The 20426-nt window shown below is 48.2% G+C and overlaps 1 long non-coding RNA gene across 2 annotated transcripts in view; it reads right to left on the bottom strand.

The window, feature by feature from the left end:
* LOC147023490 (uncharacterized) overlaps window positions 1-20426 on the bottom strand; it is a 153521-nt gene that overhangs the window by 30133 nt on the left and 102962 nt on the right. Inside the window, exons 5-6 of one of the 2 annotated variants that reach the window (XR_015060214.1) lie at window positions 2841-3016; window positions 932-1135 (exon numbers count right to left, since the gene is read on the bottom strand). This is a non-coding gene — a long non-coding RNA (uncharacterized LOC147023490). The remainder of the gene's footprint in view (window positions 1-931; window positions 1136-2840; window positions 3017-20426) is intronic. The other variant, XR_015060213.1, reaches the window with a different exon arrangement.

Genomic DNA, 20426 nt, shown 5'->3' with positions numbered 1-20426 from the left:
AACAATAATGACTGAAGTGTTTACACTCTCACTGACTGACTGACTGACCTATGGACACTGCTCGATCGCATAAGCTCATCGGCCTAAAGTCCAGGTGAGCTGAAAAAGCAATGTAAAGTCACTTAATAGTATGTACTACAATAGTGTATAGCACCACAACTGTATGCGACGTGGCATAGAGTCCACCAGCATCTGGAATTCTGCAGGAGAGAGGCGGAACCATTCTTCCACGAGAAAGTCAATCAACTCACACCCGTTTGACGGAGGTGGAAAACGCTGTCTCAGGCGTCATTCCAGGATATCCCATAAATGCTCGATGGGTTCAGATGTGGTGACTGAGAAGGTCATGACATACGGGTGACATCAGTGTCATGCTCATCAAACCAGTGGGCGACCACACGTGCTCTATCGATTGTGGCATTGGGGCATTGGGGTGGTGTCTCCTCTTGCAATCATGCAAGCCATAATTATAAGCAACCAGGCCTGTGCAGCATTTTTATACATGACCCTCAGCATGCTGGGATGATATTTTCTTCATTAACACATGCACCACACCTGTGTGGAAGCCGTTGCTTGGTTTCCCTCATTTACCCAGGTGTTTCCATTTTTTTTTGTCCACGACCTGTACATATTCCATACCACCAATCCATGGTCACAGAAAAATTACTTAGTCCGAACTTTCGATGTACTAACTTCCATTAACATGCCTCTCAGCTCTCGAAACTTTATATTTCCTCCAGACCAAACTTATGTGTTTAAATCCGCTACTCAAGAGTTTGAATACACCTTTATACGAGGATATGTCTTTACCTATATTTAGTCATTCAGATAAAACATAACAATTGCTTTCGTCTTGAGAAGCGTATAGACTTATTGTTCAGAAACCTATCCCATGTGCAAGCTGTCAAGATATGTTAGACTGCACACTCACCTTTGAACTGTCTTTCCTGGGTTGGAATCACGACCCAGCTAGAAACTGTCATCCTGGTGTTTCACATTCAGGGCGATGTCACATGCAAACAGTCCCCTTTGTAACTTCACCGTGTAAACCCCCGATGGCCTCTTGCTAAACTCTCCGTCTGGATTGGTGTTGTGAAGTCGTTTGAGTGGTGTCCGCTTGGATGCACGCCATATGCTGCGGGAAACGCCAAACGATTCTATATTACCCGAATCTCCGACGAAAGCAGCTGTAAAGACTAACGACGCATCACATGTGGTTTGAGTAGGAACAGCAATTGAAAGCACTCTCGCTTATAAGCTGTCTATCCTGGGTTCAAATCTCAAACCAGCTATAAACTGTCATCCTGGAATTTCGCAGGTGGGGTTGTTGTTTCGTATGCAGCCTGTGGATGCTGGTTGCATCATTTTCTGGAAGCACGCCTGTGTTACTGAAGCAGTGTCCTTGTTACCATTAAGCTGGCATTCATTTTGCCGACCTCAGAAGGATGACAGGCTGAGTCAACCCACCTGGTGTTATTTCAACGGGTAGAGACAGGGGCTCGAACTCAAGACCCGACGATCTTAAGCCAGGCACCTTCACCGTTAAGCCAACACCTGGCTTCCAGGTAGGGCGATTCATCAATGTGTGCGCTGTCCCTCGGATGGACGTTCAACGGGAGTCCCGTCTGCCAGCATTAATTCGTTGGTGGACATTAACGATCCCATGGTGTCCTTTGCGAAGAGTAGGCGAGCTATCGCCGGCACCCTGAACAGAAAATTCCCAATTTGTGCACCTTTAGTGAAGTATCCTGAGTCAGAGTGGCAATCTGTCCAGAAGTGTAACCTGAGCCAAGAGAAACTGCATCCGTAGAATCGACAGTCTGTATAGTGCAAAGGCACTGCACACAAGGCAAGACTTCCCTATATCCCAACATGTAGACCAGGGGTCTCCAACATGCGGCCCGCGGGCCACATGCGGCCCCTTAGACGGATTCATGCGGCCCGCGGTGCCATATTAAGTTTACATTACAATGCGGCCCGCGATACTGCCAATTTGTCAGGGTCAATGATCAAAGCGTTCTGTAATTTTTATTATGATTTTGATTCATATTAGACACATGCGTTTTTAACACGATTATCCATTTATCATATTCGTTGGCAAGAAAAATATATTCAGCACTAATTTTTGTTTAAATTTCCGCATATTAATTATATATTTTATTTTTTTTCGGAATTTAGCGTCCTTTTTTGGGGTGCGGCCCTCCGCCCCTCACCACTTTGGTTTTGTGGCCCTCCGCCCAAAAAGGTTGGAGACCCCTGGTGTAGACGACCCATCGATTTAGATCCAAGATCATCCAGGATGAATCTTTAGTCCATGCAGCACTCCCCTCATAAACATAGCATTTTCCAACCAAATGTTTTCATCTTTCATCATCCCCACTCACTTGCAGGGTGCATAATTAATTTATTGGTCACGTGACACTGATTACAAGCTATATTTCAACAATCTGTGACACGAAAACAACCAAATGGACTGTAGGTAGTATCGCATGCAGCTGTATGGTAATTAGGCACCATCTTCCTGCAGTAAATGTGTTCCACACTGCAAAATACCTTGCCGGTACACAGGGACCCTCTTACCACTACCCCAGCAAGGAATTTTACAGTAATACAGTTGCAGTAACGTAACATCGCAAAGGTATTACTGTATATTACAATAACAAAAATATGTAGGTAAGCACAACCAAACTCGATTTGAACTCTCGTTTATAACCAACATGCATATTTTCCACAACGAGCAGAACATGAACAGGTGTTTTGTGAAGGTGTGCAGCACCTATTGAAACAGGTGCAATCAAGATGGCTCGGGTGGGGTAAAAACAAAACAAAGCATGACTGACCTTCAACGTGGGAAGCCTATTGAGAGCCAGAGGTGATCGTGACATTTTCATCGCAATGGGCATTTCCAAGTCCGACTTGGGGAATAGAGAATACGATATGCCGTGTAGATGATAAACAAGAGGACAGGTGGGACCCAATGATTGATACGTTGGCCCTTCAAAGGTGGACTGACAACCTGGTAGGAAACAAAAGAAACCGTTATTTATTGTTCTCCTTGCTTATTTGCTCACTTTCCCATTACTTTTGGTGTTTGCCAAAAAGTATGTAAATAAAGTAGGGATGGTCACAAGAAATTATCATGTGAAACCAGCCCGACATCATTCTTTGCATTATGGCTTTGCCTGCAAATGACATTCACGATGCATCTCTCTCGATTTGGTTAGGTGTGTGTGTGTGTGTGCGTGTGTGCGTGTGTGCGTGTGTGCGTGTGTGCGTGTGTGCGTGTGTGTGTGTGTGTGTGTGTGTGTGTGTGTGTGTGTGTGTGTGTGTGTGTGTGTGTGTGTGTGTGTGTGTGTGTGTGTGTGTGTGTGTGTGTGTGTGTGTGTGTGTGTGTGTTAACTGTTTAAATTCATACATGCAAACAATGAACATACACTATCATTGCAAATGGATGGATGTAGGAGTGGACAGGAAACAACCATTAATCAAAGAAAGATGTAGAGATAGTTTCACATGATCATTTATTGTGATTCCATAACTTGTTTACATACATCTTTCCATATCATCCCTACAGCCTTTTGCATGAATTTAAAAAAAAATTATTTGTACAGTGTAGATAAGCTTAATATCAAGACGTATATGGTTTGCTTGCATTTGCAGTTCGTTTGAAGAAGCCACATCGCAAATCTGTGGTGGTTCAGGTAAACAGGTAGTCACTCAGGTGTATCGAGATGAAACGGAAAGAATGTCAGCAGATTGTTGAAGCTTTTTGATGTCTCCGGATGTGACTTAATCGTCATGTCTGAGTATGGGGCTTCCCTCCCCATTTTCCATGTACACCTCCACCTTGCTCGCACGCGGCTCCAAGCAGTGACGTCACCGGACACCGTTCCACATATTAAAGGCTGCACAGGTGAGGCGGAGAGAAGACGGAAAGCGAGCGATCTGGATCCTGATACTCATCGCTGACAACTGCTCAAGTGAGACAACGGATAAACATAGAAACCTATTCGCTGCACACGGGCATCGACATCGTCTCGGCCCAAATATTGCGCACCTTTGCCGCGGTGATGGACGAGCTACAAGAGAACAAAACAAGCAATGCAATAAGCGACTTGGATCCTCAGGCGGGAGTCCACTCGGAGGAGCTTATGGTAAAAGTGGTGCCTCAGAGAGGAAAGACTTACAGCCGACGTCCCAAACCGCCCTACTCGTACATCGCCCTCATTGCCATGGCTATCCGAGAATCACCCGCTGGGCGACTCACGCTGGCCGAGATAAACGCGTATTTAGCAAACAAGTTTCCTTTCTTCCGAGGTGCGTACACAGGCTGGAGGAACTCGGTCCGTCACAACCTCTCTCTGAACGAGTGCTTCATCAAAGTCCTTCGTGATCCCGCGCGTCCGTGGGGCAAAGACAATTACTGGACATTGAACCCCAATAGCGAGTATACGTTCGCAGATGGAATCTTCCGGAGGCGCCGCAAGAGACTCCTCAAGAACCGTCGTCGCGAGAGTCACGAGGACCTGGTCGAGACCGCTCGAACACGGACGCATCGCTTTTGCAGTTCTTTCACCATCGAGAGCATCCTCAACCTCTCCTCCGTGAGCAAGTCGCAGATGACAAGAAGCGAGAGGTCGACGCCCTTCGGTACATTATCGGGCCACGCGAGGTGCTCTAGCCTTCCATCCGATAGCGACTGTCCTGCTCTGGACACCTGGAGAACGAAACCTCATTGTCGGCCGTGGCTGTCTTATGGAATGGAACGAATTCTCGCGTGAAACCGCATTCAGTCGCTGTACGGGGCTGTCGTGTTCATAAAACGTGTTTTTATTCCAATAATTCGAGAGGGTGGAAAACAACGATGAATGATCATTATTATAACATATATACGGACATGGTCATTGTGTATAATGTACAATTGTAAATATATCTCCTCCATAATTAACTATGTGCGTAAAAGATGAACTTTCAGCGAAATATACGGTGTCTGGAAATCGTGTTTTTTATTTTAAAAAAAGCTGTTTCTCTTTTACACCACATGCACTGTGCCAAGAAGTATCTCCTCTGATCCCATACTTTGTTATATCAAAGGTAATAAAGTTTTTATGGACTTTGGAATGAAGTTAACATTTACGCAGCGCAGTATATTTATCGATCTATCGATAAAATTACTCTTGTTTGTTTTTTTTATTTTTATATTTCCCTTCCTGGGTCTTTAAATCTGAAGTTTTAAAAAGCGCCGGAGAAGCTTTGAAACCACACTTCAGCAACTCCAAGAGAAGTGAGTAAATGAGCCAACCAAACCTCACGTAATGGTACAGAGAGACGCAAGAAACTCACATATTCAACCAGAATAATTGTACGTAAAGCATCGTTATATTGTGCATCATGTAATTACATATATATATATATATATATATATATATATATATATATATATATATATATATATATATATATATATATATATATATATATATATATATATATATATATATATATATTGGGTGGTTTGTCATTGACTTCCCAAAAGTAGTTCAGGCAGGAATTTGTAATTTAGTCATGGTGCCGGCGATAACTCATCCACTCTTGGTGAAGGACACTGTGGGGGTCTTAACATCCATTAACTAATATCGGAAGACAGGACACCCAGTTTAACGAATAGAAACGACACATTGATGATTCACCCTGCCTGTGAACAAAGCCTCCGCTTGGGATGTGGGTGGCCCCCTGCAAAACCTGGGGGGGACCTTTCTATCGGATCGGAGGGCTAATAATATGACGACAGATCTTCGGGCGAATAATCGATTTATACCTCACCCCAAGAGTGTGTTAGCAAAGTATTCGAATAACCAGCTCTGTCTGTCTATCTCTGCATGTATCTGCCAAAGTGTGATATGTGGCCAACAGTGAAATATATAAGTGTGTGTGTGTATGTATATATGTATTTAGAAAGACCCACCCACATCTCTCACCTGTGAGTGGAGGGAATAGCCAATCAGCTCTCACCGAATCGACTACACCCAGGTGGCTGGGATTATAAAAATGATTGACCCCTCCCACACTCCTCCAGTCAAAGTAGCTGCATAAAGCAACCCAAGAATACTTACACAAGGTAAGTGCTAACGCTGTTTCGAACCCTTCCCAGAGTTCCTCAACAACTATAAAGACATTCACATATAGTACACAAATGACAATCCCAATGCTATACACCCCCTCAGCTACCAGACCGGTTTCATCGCTTATTGGCAAATCATCAGCAATACCGTCGACAGCAATGCATACCAATGAGGCTCCCAAGCATGTACCACGTGTAAATGTCAACATCAGTCAATATATAAATAAGGAAAGACCCACCCACATCTCTAACCTGTCATCTCTCTCACGTTAGCACTTACCTTGTGTAAGACTTTTTGGGTTGCTTTATGCAGCTACTTTGGCTAGAGGGGTGTGGGAGTGGTCATTCATTTATATAATCCCAGCCACCTGGGTGTAGTCGATTCGGTGAGAGCTGATTGGCTATTCTTTTCATTCAAAGGTGAGAGATGTGGGTGGGTCTTCATATATATATATATATATATATATATATATATATATATATATATATATATATATATATATATATATATATATATATATATATATATATATATATATATATATATATATATATATATACATATATATATATATATATATATATATATATATATATATATACATATATATACATATATATATATACATAGATATATACATATATATATACATAGATATATACATATATATATATATATATATATACATATATACATATATATATATATATATATATATATATATATATATATATATATATATATATATATATACATATATATATATATATATATATATATATATATACATATATATATATACATATACATATATATATATATATATATATATATATATATATATATATATATATATATATTGTTACGGATTCGCACCCGCCGGCGTGCTGACGGCCACGTAACTCGAATCGCGGCACGTCGCCCACCGGACGGACAATCCAGTCGTGACCCTCTCAGACTAACGCCGGGAACCAGTCACGGGTGGACCTTTCGGTCTCACCGCGATCGAGCCAATCAGCCACCGCGTGGGATAGCGTTGCTCGCCAAATTCGACCTACCTAAGTACCCACACGGAGGGTAGACCGGGCGGTCGCACCTCGCCGCAGGTCGACTTCGGACACGGGCCACTTAAGCGACGCGTTCCGTACTATCGGGATAACCGAGCGGTGTTATTCGTCGACCTCGACGGTTCGATTAATTATCGGGCGTATTCAGCCCACTACCAACCCTTTACGTGAAGCAAGATGAGGATTCAATGAAAGAAACGACGAAGCGAAGCGGGAAACAGTTCAACACAAAGCACATTTATTCGCGATGAACGGAAAGCACACATATTCAATTCCACCAAAAGCACATAGAAAAGAAAAACACAATGCAATTTACACAAAAAGCAAATGCGACAATGCAGATCTAATACCGATTACGCGAGCACACGGCAACACTTATACAATTTTACTTCACAGACGGCGCCGACAACACATACCCAAAACCAAGGAAAAGAAAAGAGAACCCTCAAAGATGAGGCGGGCCTGAGGCCGAGACCGGGTCGGGCCTACCCGTCTGGTGATGAGACGCGGAGCGGCGATGGTGCCTCAACTCCGCGGGCCTCGCGGGCAGTGTCTGGTAGGGGGTGGGAAAGGGGCCCCCTTGGTCGCACTATCTCAGCGCGGGGGGGGGGGAACAGGAGGGGGTTGCTGATGCTCGGGGTATAGAGGATTTCCACTCTGCCTCGAGTCCCGCGACGAGCGTCTCCACCTCGGCCAGGTCGCGCCGTCGGCCTCCCTGGTGTGCAGCTCCCTGCACGACGCGAGCACCCCCTCGTCTGCCCTCGCCGCCTCTCCACAGCTCCGTCCCCTTTTGCTCCGACTCCAACGCACACGACGACGACCAACTCCTTCTGGCTTCTTCTTCCCAACTCCACCGCCCGCGAAGTCTTAACTCTTATTCCTTGACTGACGAACGCGGTCGCTTTTATAAGCCCGTGGCTTCGCTCTCTCATCTTTGACCCCCTCCCTTCAACCTTTCACCTCGCTCCCCATTGGCCCGAGAAAAAGTGGGCGTGAATGCTTTTTGATCCATAAATTTGCATATATCGATCGCCCTCCAACGCCCTGGAGGCGGGGCCAAATCGCCCCTCGCTCACCGATTGGACGGAACAAAAGTGGGCGTGTGTCGTTTTTGATCCGTTTTTGAAGTGGAAAATCCGTGGTTTTGTACACGCTGTTCGGCGCGCGCCCTGCACGAGTCCAACACCGGTACCCACAAGCGGCGCAAGAACGGTGGCGATGCGACGGTTGCGAGGTGTGACGTGAAGCGGCGCCGCGGTGGGTGGTTGATGTTGTGGTTGTGGTGGTAATCATGGCGGTTGGTCCAAAATAAAGATAGCAAAAGAAAAACGACTATCCTGAAGAGTCGCAGCACGCATAAATGACATGTATTCCCACTAGACAACGGGTTTGGGCCTAACTACACATGTACTTACCGAGATATCTCACCTAAGGGACCTGAATGGTGGTTTGCGAATTTGGTAACCACAACACTACCCCCTCCCCTTTTTACAGACTCGTCCCGAGTCGTCAAATTCTCGTGTGCCATCATGTGTAGTTTTCCCCTAGTACATTTTACCTACGGATCCCTGAGTGCGACATTCATGGTATTCGTGTCCCCAAAATAAATAACCTGAGGGCTGCGTAACTACCTAAACAAACTCACTCACACGGACGACTTAAATAAAATTGCCGGCGCTAAGACAAACATGCCGGGGGCGCACTCATATTTACAGTATATCTTACCTTAACTTACAAATTTTACACTAAACCATGGCCCAGGATCAATGAACTCTGCAAAAGAAAAGCAGTTAACAGGGAGCCAGGCTGCCCGCATGCAGTCTCTGGCTCAAAACAATGCAGGTGACAGGGCACGTGGCTGGCTGCTCACATGCAGTCCAAGGCCTTCCCTTTTGAACTGAACGCAGTGAACCACAACGGTGCATGGGCTGCACAACGCAGTCTCCGTGCCAGCTCAAGTGGCACACGCAATGAACACAACGAATGGATGGATGGACACAAACACGGTGCACGGGCCGCCACTGCAGGCCCGTGTTGTAGCTGCCAACAGGGCAGTTCTCGCAGCTTGCAAACTGTTGCCTTGCGGATCCTGGCGCACATGGAAATGAACAGGGGGGGCAAAGCAAAATTGAACGGGGCTGGTGAACGTGGGCAGTTGGGCATGGCATGGCAAAGGTAGCAGGCAAACTCAGCCCGCAGAAGAAGGCCGTTGCAGGCAAACACAGCCGGCAGATGAACTGGCCGGCACAGACCTTGAAGAAAAAACAGCCAGCCGGCAGATGAAGTGGGCCGGCACAGGCCTTGCAGCACAGCAGCTGCAGACGATCCAGCCGGCACAGGCCTCGCAGCAAAACAACAGCTGCCGATGAAGTTGGCCGGCACAGGCCTTGAAGAAAAACAGCCAGCCGATGAAGCTGGCCAGCCTTTGCCGTTCAGTGGAGGTTGGTGGAGGGGGTGCGGTGGTGCTGGCCACTCGGAAGGCGGGCTCGGACCTACCTACCTGTCTCCCTCCCACCTATCGCCTTTGCCTGTCACTGTACATACCCACTCCCTTAATTTGTCAAACCCCAATTTAGCCCCAACTTAATTTTTTGTTGTTTTTATTTTTACTTCCCCACTATAAATCGTCCCCTAACCCCCTTTATCGTCCTTGTTCGGCTAACCTATTCTGTCACCTAGCCTACTCCCAACCCCTACGTTCCCTTCCCGGAGGGGAATAAGGGAGAGCTAACGTCCTGTGTCGAGGCCCAACTCAAGCCTCAGAATGGCCTCCCCAGAGTTCGGCGATCTATAACCAAAGTGGGTCCAACGGCCCACAACGAGAGCGAGGGGATGGATGGTGCGGAGGGGTACATCTCCTAATCTACCCTAACCATTTAACTGTTAAACTACCCCGGGGCTTTCAACAAGCGCCTCTCGCTTAAACTATTGGTTCTAACAACCCAGATTCCCGTCGCCTGTGTTGGTGTCCTCACAATTTCGGGCCTCGCCCCCCAATTTTCTCTCCGTGCCCTCACACGGTCTCCTGGCTGGGACACGTGGCTCCCTTTGGCAGGCACGACCCTCTGCCGAATCTCCCGCTATGGCACCCCCGGGCACTACACTGCCTCCGAGCCTACCAGCTCCCTAACACCAGGGAGTGCCCCCCATGGCACCTCCCCTGAAACGCACACGTGGCAGGCCGGCCTCCCGGGCCCCTTTCCGAGGGTCACCCGTGCCCACAACACTGCCCACGCGGCTGATGGCGCCCCGGGCCCCCGCACCAAGCAGGCGCACCCGTGCCCACTACTCTATCCCGGCCCCCCATGGGCCCATGGCCTACCGCGGCCGACTAGCCTGGTGCCCGGGGTACCCACTCAGCGATACTCACCTTTCGCAGCCACGCTCCCAAGCCCGTCAACAGGGCTCCTGCACCCCTCCAAATGGGTCTCGAGCCTACTTTCCCACCAACAACAAAACGACCTCCATTTTTCAATTTGACTAACCCAACTAACTCAATCTACACTGACCCCGGGGTCCCTTGGGCGGGAGTCACTCCTCCCCCCAATCACTCATCGCACCATGCATTCCCCATTCACTCCATACACACAGACCCGCTGGCCTCACTCACTCACCAAGCACATGCTTCCACTTCACTCACCAACTCTTCAACACACACACACCACTGAACTCTGCCATCCTTCTATCTATATCCCCTAACTAACTCGTGCTCCCACGTCATCCCTTAAACTAGTAGCACGTTCCATTTAACACTACGTAGCTAAGCTACGTCCCCACTACACATCCACAAGTCTGTCACTGTCTCCAAAATCTCAAAAATCATTTCCCATTTTATTACCCAACCTAAAGCTCACTAAATCCCTCTACCTAATCCATTCCACGGACTCCATGAGGACTTACCCCTGCCCCATGAAGTCGGTCTAACTAAGCTAACCCTTCCCCCTAACTAGTTTCCATCCTGTGCCCAGGTCAAGGGGGTCTTCCACCCCTTGCCCAGGAATCCTGTGCACCCGAAAGTGAGGCTTGCTTTTTTTTTGTTGTTTTTTTTTGTCCTTCATGCGCAGCACCAGCGCGGCAACTCGCGCACTTTGCACCTGCCCGTGACGTCATGCAGCTGCACGTGTACCTCGTCCCTCCTTGGACGGTACCATCCGGCCGGGATACCCCTCCTGCCGGATTCCAACCACACGTGCAGCCATGACGTCACCGTGCGCATAAAAAAAAAACACAAGCCCCACGTCTCGAGGGGTTCCCCACGCGAATACATGTGCTTTTCCCGTTGGAGCTTAACACACACGATCGCGTGGAGAACCCGTCCGGTCCAAATCCGTAGTCCTGCCTAAACTTTGTCCGTCCGCGGGATCGGCAAATCCACCGCTGGCGTTTCCGGACCGGGACTTCACTCTCGCAAGCGAGCACGTGGCGGTCTCGTGCGTTGCACAGCACGAACCGCGTGCTCACTGCTGGGTGAACCCGGCACGGTCCGCGAAACAACTACAGCCGCAACTCGGCTTTCGTTCCTCCCATGTCGCCGTCGTCGCCTCCATTCCACACACGCATACCTGCGTGTTACGACGCACACAGTCCACTCCATCACATTCACACCGGGAGACGCGGCTGCGTGCTCCCGCATGCCAACCGACATCTCCCTCTCATACCGCTCTCTCACACACACGGTCTCCCTTGCACACAGCGACCTTGCACACGGCCGTTCACCCACGCGTGCCTCACTACTCACACAAACCATACTACTTACACACGCGGGGGCACTCACCCGCGGTGCCTCATCCACACTCCGTGCCTCACTCACACACGCGGGGGCACTCACCCGCGGTACCTCACTCATACACACGGCGACACTCAAACACGCGGTCTCTTCCACACACGGTGCCTCACCCACACACGCGGGGGCACTAACCCGCGGTGCCTCATCCATACTCCGTGCCTCACTCACACACGGTGCCTCACCCACACACGCGGGGGCACTCACCCGCGGTGCCTCACTCATACAGGCCGTTTCACTCACACCCACGGCCTCTTCCACACACGGTGCCTCACCCACACACGCGGGGGCACTCACCCGCGGTGCCTCATCCACACACGGCGTGCTGGGAAGCACGTACTCCGGCACCATCGCCACCACACCACTCACACACGGGGTCGCTTCCACACACGGGGACGCACTCACACCTTGCACCACACACACAGGGACAACCACACTGGGGATTCGTGTCCCCACAAGGGTCTCCGGGGCCTCTATACCCCCCAAGCTCTCCGTGCACCCGTCCACAGCACCCGTCCTCTCAACCTCGCAAAACACGACCGAACTCACCTGGTCGTGACTCGCCTCAAGGGGGCATACTCCCTCCCCTCGTTCCTGGAGGAGGCCATCCAGGTGCTCGCACTGGGTCTCCACCCAGTCCGCCAGCTCACCCCCATTATCCTCCACTACCTCCGTGTGTGTGTGTGCGTCACTTACCCCGTCTTCATCGTGCTGTCTCTATTTTTTCTGTCTCCCGCGTCTCTATACATTTATAAGTTTCTGTTGTCGTCACCTCGTGTCTCGTCTCACACGTTTTGGTCTCCCCATTTAATTTTTCCCTCTTGGTCACCGTCGATTCCTCTGTCACGACCCTCGCCCAACACGCCCCCTGAATTATTTTTTTACCCGCCTCCACCGCGGGCCTGTCAGCCGTTGCACCCCCTTCCAGCTCGTTTGTTCCCACACGTGGAGTCGCCATTCCCAGCTCCCTGGTCACGGCCTTCATGCCCGCCTGCAGGCATCGGCCCATGTTCTGCGTCTCACCCCGTAGCTTTTTAGTTTCTTCCTTCATATTTGTTTCCATTTTTTGTGTATTCGCATCCATCTTTTGTGTATACGCATCCATCTTTTGTGTATACGCATCCATCTTTTCGTTCATGCCTTTCATTTCGTTTTTCATTTCATTTGTATTTGTATCCATCTTTTCTGTCATTGCCGCCAGCATGGCGCATAACTGGGCCATGTCGGATGCACTCAGCTGAGCCGTTTCGGCAAGGGTTGGGGAAGGGTTTTGGTGGAGAGGGGGGGGGGGAAGGTGTCATACACCGCGGCTGCTGCCGCACCTATTTCGGGCTCTGGGTTCAGTTGGACGAGTTCATGTTCCTGCACGGGCATTCCATCCTGGGCCATGGATCCTACGCATTCTACATCCATTTCTAATACCCCCGGCTCCCGCTCGCCTTGAGACGCCATCTTGCTTCTCGTGAAGGGTTAATTTGAATCGCTCGTAATTTGGAGGGAATCGGGGGTCGCTTCTCTCACCCCTGGACCGATTCCCGTGAATTTAATTGGAGACAGGAGAGCCCGTTTTCCTGTTCTCCGATACCAGTGCCGCGAGGAGGGCGATGAATTTGTATCGCACGACCTGACACCAGTGTTGCGGATTCGCACCCGCCGGCGTGCTGACGGCCACGTAACTCGAATCGCGGCACGTCGCCCACCGGACGGACAATCCAGTCGTGACCCTCTCGGACTAACGCCGGGAACCAGTCACGGGTGGACCTTTCGGTCTCACCGCGATCGAGCCAATCAGCCCCCGCGTGGGATAGGGTTGCTCGCCAAATTCGACCTACCTAAGTACCCACACGGAGGGTAGACCGGGCGGTCGCACCTCGCCGCAGGTCGACTTCGGACACGGGCCACTTAAGCGACCCGTTCCGTACTATCGGGATAACCGAGCGGTGTTATTCGTCGACCTCGACGGTTCGATTAATTATCGGGCGTATTCAGCCCACTACCAACCCTTTACGTGAAGCAAGATGAGGATTCAATGAAAAACGACGAAGCGAAGCGGGAAACAGTTCAACACAAAGCACATTTATTCGCGATGAACGGAAAGCACACATATTCAATTCCACCAAAAGCACATAGAAAAGAAAAACACAATGCAATTTACACAAAAAGCAAATGCGACAATGCAGATCTAATACCGATTACGCGAGCACACGGCAACACTTATACAATTTTACTTCACAGACGGCGCCGACAACACATACCCAAAACCAAGGAAAAGAAAAGAGAACCCTCAAAGATGAGGCGGGCCTGAGGCCGAGACCGGGTCGGGCCTACCCGTCTGGTGATGAGACGCGGAGCGGCGATGGTGCCTCAACTCCGTGGGCCTCGCGGGCAGTGTCTGGTAGGGGGTGGGAAAGGGGCCCCCTTGGTCGCACTATCTCAGCGCGGGGGGGGGAAACAGGAGGGGGTTGCTGATGCTCGGGGTATAGAGGATTTCCACTCTGCCTCGAGTCCCGCGACGAGCGTCTCCACCTCGGCCAGGTCGCCCCGTCGGCCTCCCTGGTGTGCAGCTCCCTGCACGACGCGAGCACCCCCTCGTCTGCCCTCGCCGCCTCTCCACAGCTCCGTCCCCTTTTGCTCCGACTCCAACGCACACGACGACGACCAACTCCTTCTGGCTTCTTCTTCCCAACTCCACCGCCCGCGAAGTCTTAACTCTTATTCCTTGACTGACGAACGCGGTCGCTTTTATAAGCCCCGTGGCTTCGCTCTCTCATCTTTGACCCCCTCCCTTCGACCTTTCACCTCGCTCCCCATTGGCCCGAGAAAAAGTGGGCGTGAATGCTTTTTGATCCATAAATTTGCATATATCGATCGCCCTCCAACGCCCTGGAGGCGGGGCCAAATCGCCCCTCGCTCACCGATTGGACGGAACAAAAGTGGGCGTGTGTCGTTTTTGATCCGTTTTTGAAGTGGAAAATCCGTGGTTTTGTACACGCTGTTCGGCGCGCGCCCTGCACGAGTCCAACACCGGTACCCACAAGCGGCGCAAGAACGGTGGCGATGCGACGGTTGCGAGGTGTGACGTGAAGCGGCGCCGCGGTGGGTGGTTGATGTTGTGGTTGTGGTGGTAATCATGGCGGTTGGTCCAAAATAAAGATAGCAAAAGAAAAACGACTATCCTGAAGAGTCGCAGCACGCATAAATGACATGTATTCCCACTAGACAACGGGTTTGGGCCTAACTACACATGTACTTACCGAGATATCTCACCTAAGGGACCTGAATGGTGGTTTGCGAATTTGGTAACCACAACAATATATATATATACACACATATATATATACACACACATATATATATACACACATTATATATATATATATATATACATACATACATATATACATACATACATACAGTTAACCATTGCTAAGTTCAAATCCTCAATGCACGTAGCAGTCAACCATTTTCGCATGTATAAAAGCCAGGATAGCGTGCAGCGTGAAGGTACCGATTCTGTCCAGCGCTATGCCAATTAGGTACCACATGTCTCAAATCAATTTGGCCAAGCGAGCCTGAGACCATGACATGATCTTGTATACAGTGCGAAAATCTGCAGCCAAATGATCCCTCAACGGGTCCCTCTCCATCACCGAATGAAGCAACCACGATGCTAGGATTCACCCTCAGCCCAGGTATATTTAATGAACAATAAATAGTCACACAGGGAAGCGAACAAAAGGAAAGCAATCATAAATTTAGAAGAGGAAGAGGCTTTGGGGATTGAGGACTTGAAGACTAAAGAGGGGAGCTGTGGTGGGGGTGAGGTGTTGAAGACTTGGGGTTTGGAGGGGACTTGGGTTTGGGAGGTGGGGAGGGGGGGGAGTGGAGGATTTGAATAAGAAAGGGAGAGGAGGAGACAGAGTTGGGGTGGACAGGCAGAGAAAGGACAGAGAGCTTGGACACAAGTTTTCAAGAGGGAGAGGGGGTTCAAGGACTTGATGTGGAGAGGGGGCTTGAAAACTTGTGGTTGAGGATTTAGGGCTGGAAGGCAGGGGGGGAGAGGGGGGTGAGGACTTCAAGTCACATATTAAATTACATGGAATTTCTGCAGCTACCTGCCATTATGCTGTCAAAGGACATTCCCAGCAAAATACCTACATATTCCACTCTATTAGGAACTAATTTCCCTCCAACAGTCTGGTCGAACTGGGTTATCCACTAGTTATTAATGAACAAGCGAATACCACCCATTGCTGCACTAATGGGAACACTGAGATTGGGGGGGAGAGGGGGGTGATATAGAGGGGTGAGGGGGGAAGAGTGAAGCGATAGAGGGGGAAAGAGAGACGAGGGATGGTAAAAGAGAAAGGAGCGAGAGGGAAAGAGCGAGGGGAGGGAGGGGGAGAGAGAGAGGAGGGAGGGGGAAAGAGAGAGGAGGGAGGGAGTGTGAGGTGTGAGGGAGATTGAGGAGGGAGGGAGAATGAGGAGGGTGGGAGAGTAAGGAGGGAGGGAGAGTAAGGAGGGAGGGAGAGTGAGGAGGGAGAGAGAGTGAAGAGGGAGGGAGAGTGAGGAGGGAGGAAAAATGAAGAGGATGGAGAGTGAGGAAGGAGGGGAAAGAGAAGGCAATGAGAGGAAGGGAAGGCAGACGTGTCATGGAGCATCAATTATGATTCATACTGTCTCATCAAAATTATTCTGCATAGAATAACACTGAAGATGGAAACAAAATGTCTGAAATCCATTTTCTACCAGACATACTATAAATACCACCCAGAGACAAACACAGCTTGTACATGTCCAGAGATCAACACAGTCCAGAGACAAACACCGCCCGGACGCGTCTGGAGCCAAGCTGTCCAGAGACAAACACCGTTTCGACACGTCCGGAGATAAACTCCCATCCAGACAACAAGACCGCCCAGACATGTCCGGAGACAAACTTCCATCCAAACATGTCCGGAGATAAACTCCCATCTGGACATGTCTGGAGACAAACCCTGCCCGGAAATAACCACTGTCCAGAGAGAGAGAGAGAGAGAGAGAGAGAGAGAGAGAGAGAGAGAGAGAGAGAGAGAGAGAGAGAGAGAGAGAGAGAGAGAGAGAGAGATATATATATATATATATATATATATATATATGGGGAGTAATCAGAGGGAATATGTTATGCTTTGTGAACAACATACACCACACACACACACACACACACACACACACACACACACACACACACACACACACACACACACACACACACACACACACACACACACACGCTTCGATAATATCGGCAATTTTTCGGGAATCGGTAGGTTGGAGTCAGTGTGATTACCGACTACAGTACGTACTGTATACAACCCAGAAACCTTGAGTAGCTTTCACCGAAAAACAACGTTGCATTTATCTAAACGTTTCAAGGATGTGTTCACAAACATTATTCTTTATAAACAGCTGCATGAGATGGGTGGAAAAAAATTTGGCTCGGTAATTTAGAAAACACGTTAATACGGCAAACGGCTCAGAAATCGGGCGTTATCAAATATATTTTGCTTTGAAACTCACAAAGAGAAACCAAATAACCTTTGTAAAGCACACCCGATAACCAAATGCTTTAGAAACAGGTGCGAGGCCAAACGTAAACCTGATAGAACCTCCATGAGATACAGGATGAAACTTTGCCAGCACGGCACCGGTAACAGGCATGGTATGTCCACATACCCACGGAGAGTCCATACAGATCCAAATCTACCCATATGTACCACATCCGTGTGTGCTGTATACATACCTCTACCTTGGAGTATTTGTCGACTGTACATCCCGATCAGGACACGAACTGCACTGTACAGCTCAGTAAGTGGCTTAAGCACTCAAGCAAGCATTCCAACGGAAAGCCTGGCTTGGCAAGCGATTACCAATTGCTGTCGATCCAATTATGCACCCAGAAACGCCCATGCAATGCCCGAAATAGACACATTAACACTTTTTACGGAGTCAGAACGACTGATACTTTCAAATTTGGAGCTTACATTTTGTAATTCTGGTCAGTTTAAGGGATTCTCTCGGTTATTCATATTCGCAAATTAAATAAAACCACGAACACTGGCATCTCCAGGCGTTTATAAGCACTGCAATATACCCAGAGATTTGTAGCTATGATGAACAGGCATTCGATAATATGAGTGAGGAAAGTGGAAAAAAAATTATGGTAAAGAAATCGCTGTGGCCTGTTCGAAGTCAAAGCATGGTTGAGCAGGCCAAAAAACATGGTGGCTTCAGACCCCAGCGGGGTTACCCAGGAAATGCCTTAAGACCCCAGACAGCGAGGTGGCCGAGGATCGCCTGATGAAGGATATAATTTAATAAGGCCATTAATTATCTTCAAAAGGGGTGTTTTAATTAACGCAAAAATCCAATTTTCACTCTTGCACTTCCTTGTAGTTTTCTTAGTATCCATGCAAAGTTTCAGGCTGCTCAGTTTTATGGTTTTGGTGTTATGAAGGAGATACACTGACACACACACACACACACACACACACACACACACACACACACACACACACACACACACACACACACACACACACACCCTTTTATTAGTGGAGATGAGAGATTATGAGTGTTCCCGATTGACACAGTGTGTGTTTTGGTTATTATTTGAGATTTGGAGAACACAGAACTACAATGATTTCAATTACAACCTCTCCTCTGTACAATCAATGGACTGGTTGTCGTCACACTTTTTCAACCAATTGTCCTACAACATTGTGGTGGAGGAACCATGGTTCAAATTATACCAAATTATATGCTTTTAATTAATGGTCCAGTGACTCTGGAAGCATTTTTTTCTCAAAAAATAAATTGTCTTCAGGTCTGGACCAATCTGTTTATAACACAACTATTTACCACTCCACCCCCTCACGATTCCTCCCGTCCTTCCTCCAATCTCCCTCACACTCCTCTGCCCCTTTTACTCTCACATAACATTCTCTCTTTTCTCAGTTTTTTGTTGCTCAATTTTATCTCAATATGTAACATTAATTTTGGCTATTACTTTTACCTTCTGTGCTTTTGTCATCTGTATTCAAAGTTGGCAGTTTATAGGAATCAGAGATATCAGCCCTATCACTTGAACCACACCTTGGAAATCCGTCTATGATCCAATCCTAGGGGTGTAATACTCATAGTTCATTATTTTGGGTCGTGTACATGTTGGGCCGGGAGTCTATTCCGAGATCTGACCACCGAGAGCATTGCTCCCGAACCATGCCATCATACGCTGCTGATGCAGTGCCCCCTGTAGGTTAGTCAGGTAGAGATCTGGAATTTGGTCAGGGAGTTGGCGATACGTTGTCTACTCTTGGTCGAAAAAAGATCATGGGATCTTTAACGTCGACTAACTTTTGCCAGCAGTCAGGACACCCGGCTTTATAACGGCCATCTTCGGGATGACACAATCACTAGTCACTAATGTAACGCCCTGCCTGCGAGGCACCAATGCGAGTTTAGTGTCAGGTCGGGAATCTAACCCAGACGAGACGAACAAGATGTGTAGCGCCCCCTCTGAAGGATACGTTTGCATTGTTCGCAAAACAAGTAATTCAGAAACAAAAGTTTTTTGCACGTAACTTGTATCAACATTTCAAGCATTTTTTTGCTTGTTTTAAAATTACATTCAACGTTTTTCTTGTTCGTTAACCGAATATAGCTTCAGAAGGAATCAATTTGCTGTTGACCATATTGTCGGCCATGTGAGTTTAGAATGAGATTTCTATTTTTATTTTTGCAGTAATTTCACATGAATCACCTCTCTGGATCACTGGCCAGATATCCTTGACTCAAAGCCCTTGTCCAAGCGCAGAGCGGATGGTTTGTAGACAGAAAGGTGTATTGTTCAGCAAGCATCCGCAATCACGTAGCATGACGTAAGTGCCACCTGCTGGACAGGTAATGCACGGAAAATTATTCCCCCTCCGAACACGATCAGTGAGCAAGTTGAAAGAGAACGAGCAAGCACCGTGCCATTAACAGGACATACACATAACTTTCATGCAGGAGGAGGCTGTTTGACCCATTATTCCTGCTCTATATCAACACAATCCGCTTGTATCCAGAGCAGAGTTCACCAAAGTAGTCAAATGATAAATACTCCAAAATCTTAGCTCAGTTATGCTACTTGAGAGCAACATGTTCAGGGCTTGCCATCTGAAAATCATTCACTATGCAATAATAATGACATGCATCGTTGAAAAAGAAGATGTCTAACAACCATACAGAGGGATGGATAATTAAAATGGCAGCCAAAATCAAAGTTACGGCCAAAATTGGTGGAAGGGAGACTATCGGGTCAGTTTGAAAAAAAAAAACTGTTTGGAGTTGGGAAAAGCCAAATTCAAAGATGAACGCACCATCAATTCCTCGGACTGTCCTGCAGGCAAGGCTCAGATTCACAATTTAACG

This window comes from Eptatretus burgeri, chromosome 7 (assembly GCF_056783735.1).
Source record: "Eptatretus burgeri isolate ZD-2024b chromosome 7, Ebu_testis_v1, whole genome shotgun sequence".
Taxonomy (NCBI): Eukaryota; Metazoa; Chordata; class Myxini; order Myxiniformes; family Myxinidae; genus Eptatretus; species Eptatretus burgeri.
This window is presented reverse-complemented; position numbering and strand designations above follow the sequence as displayed.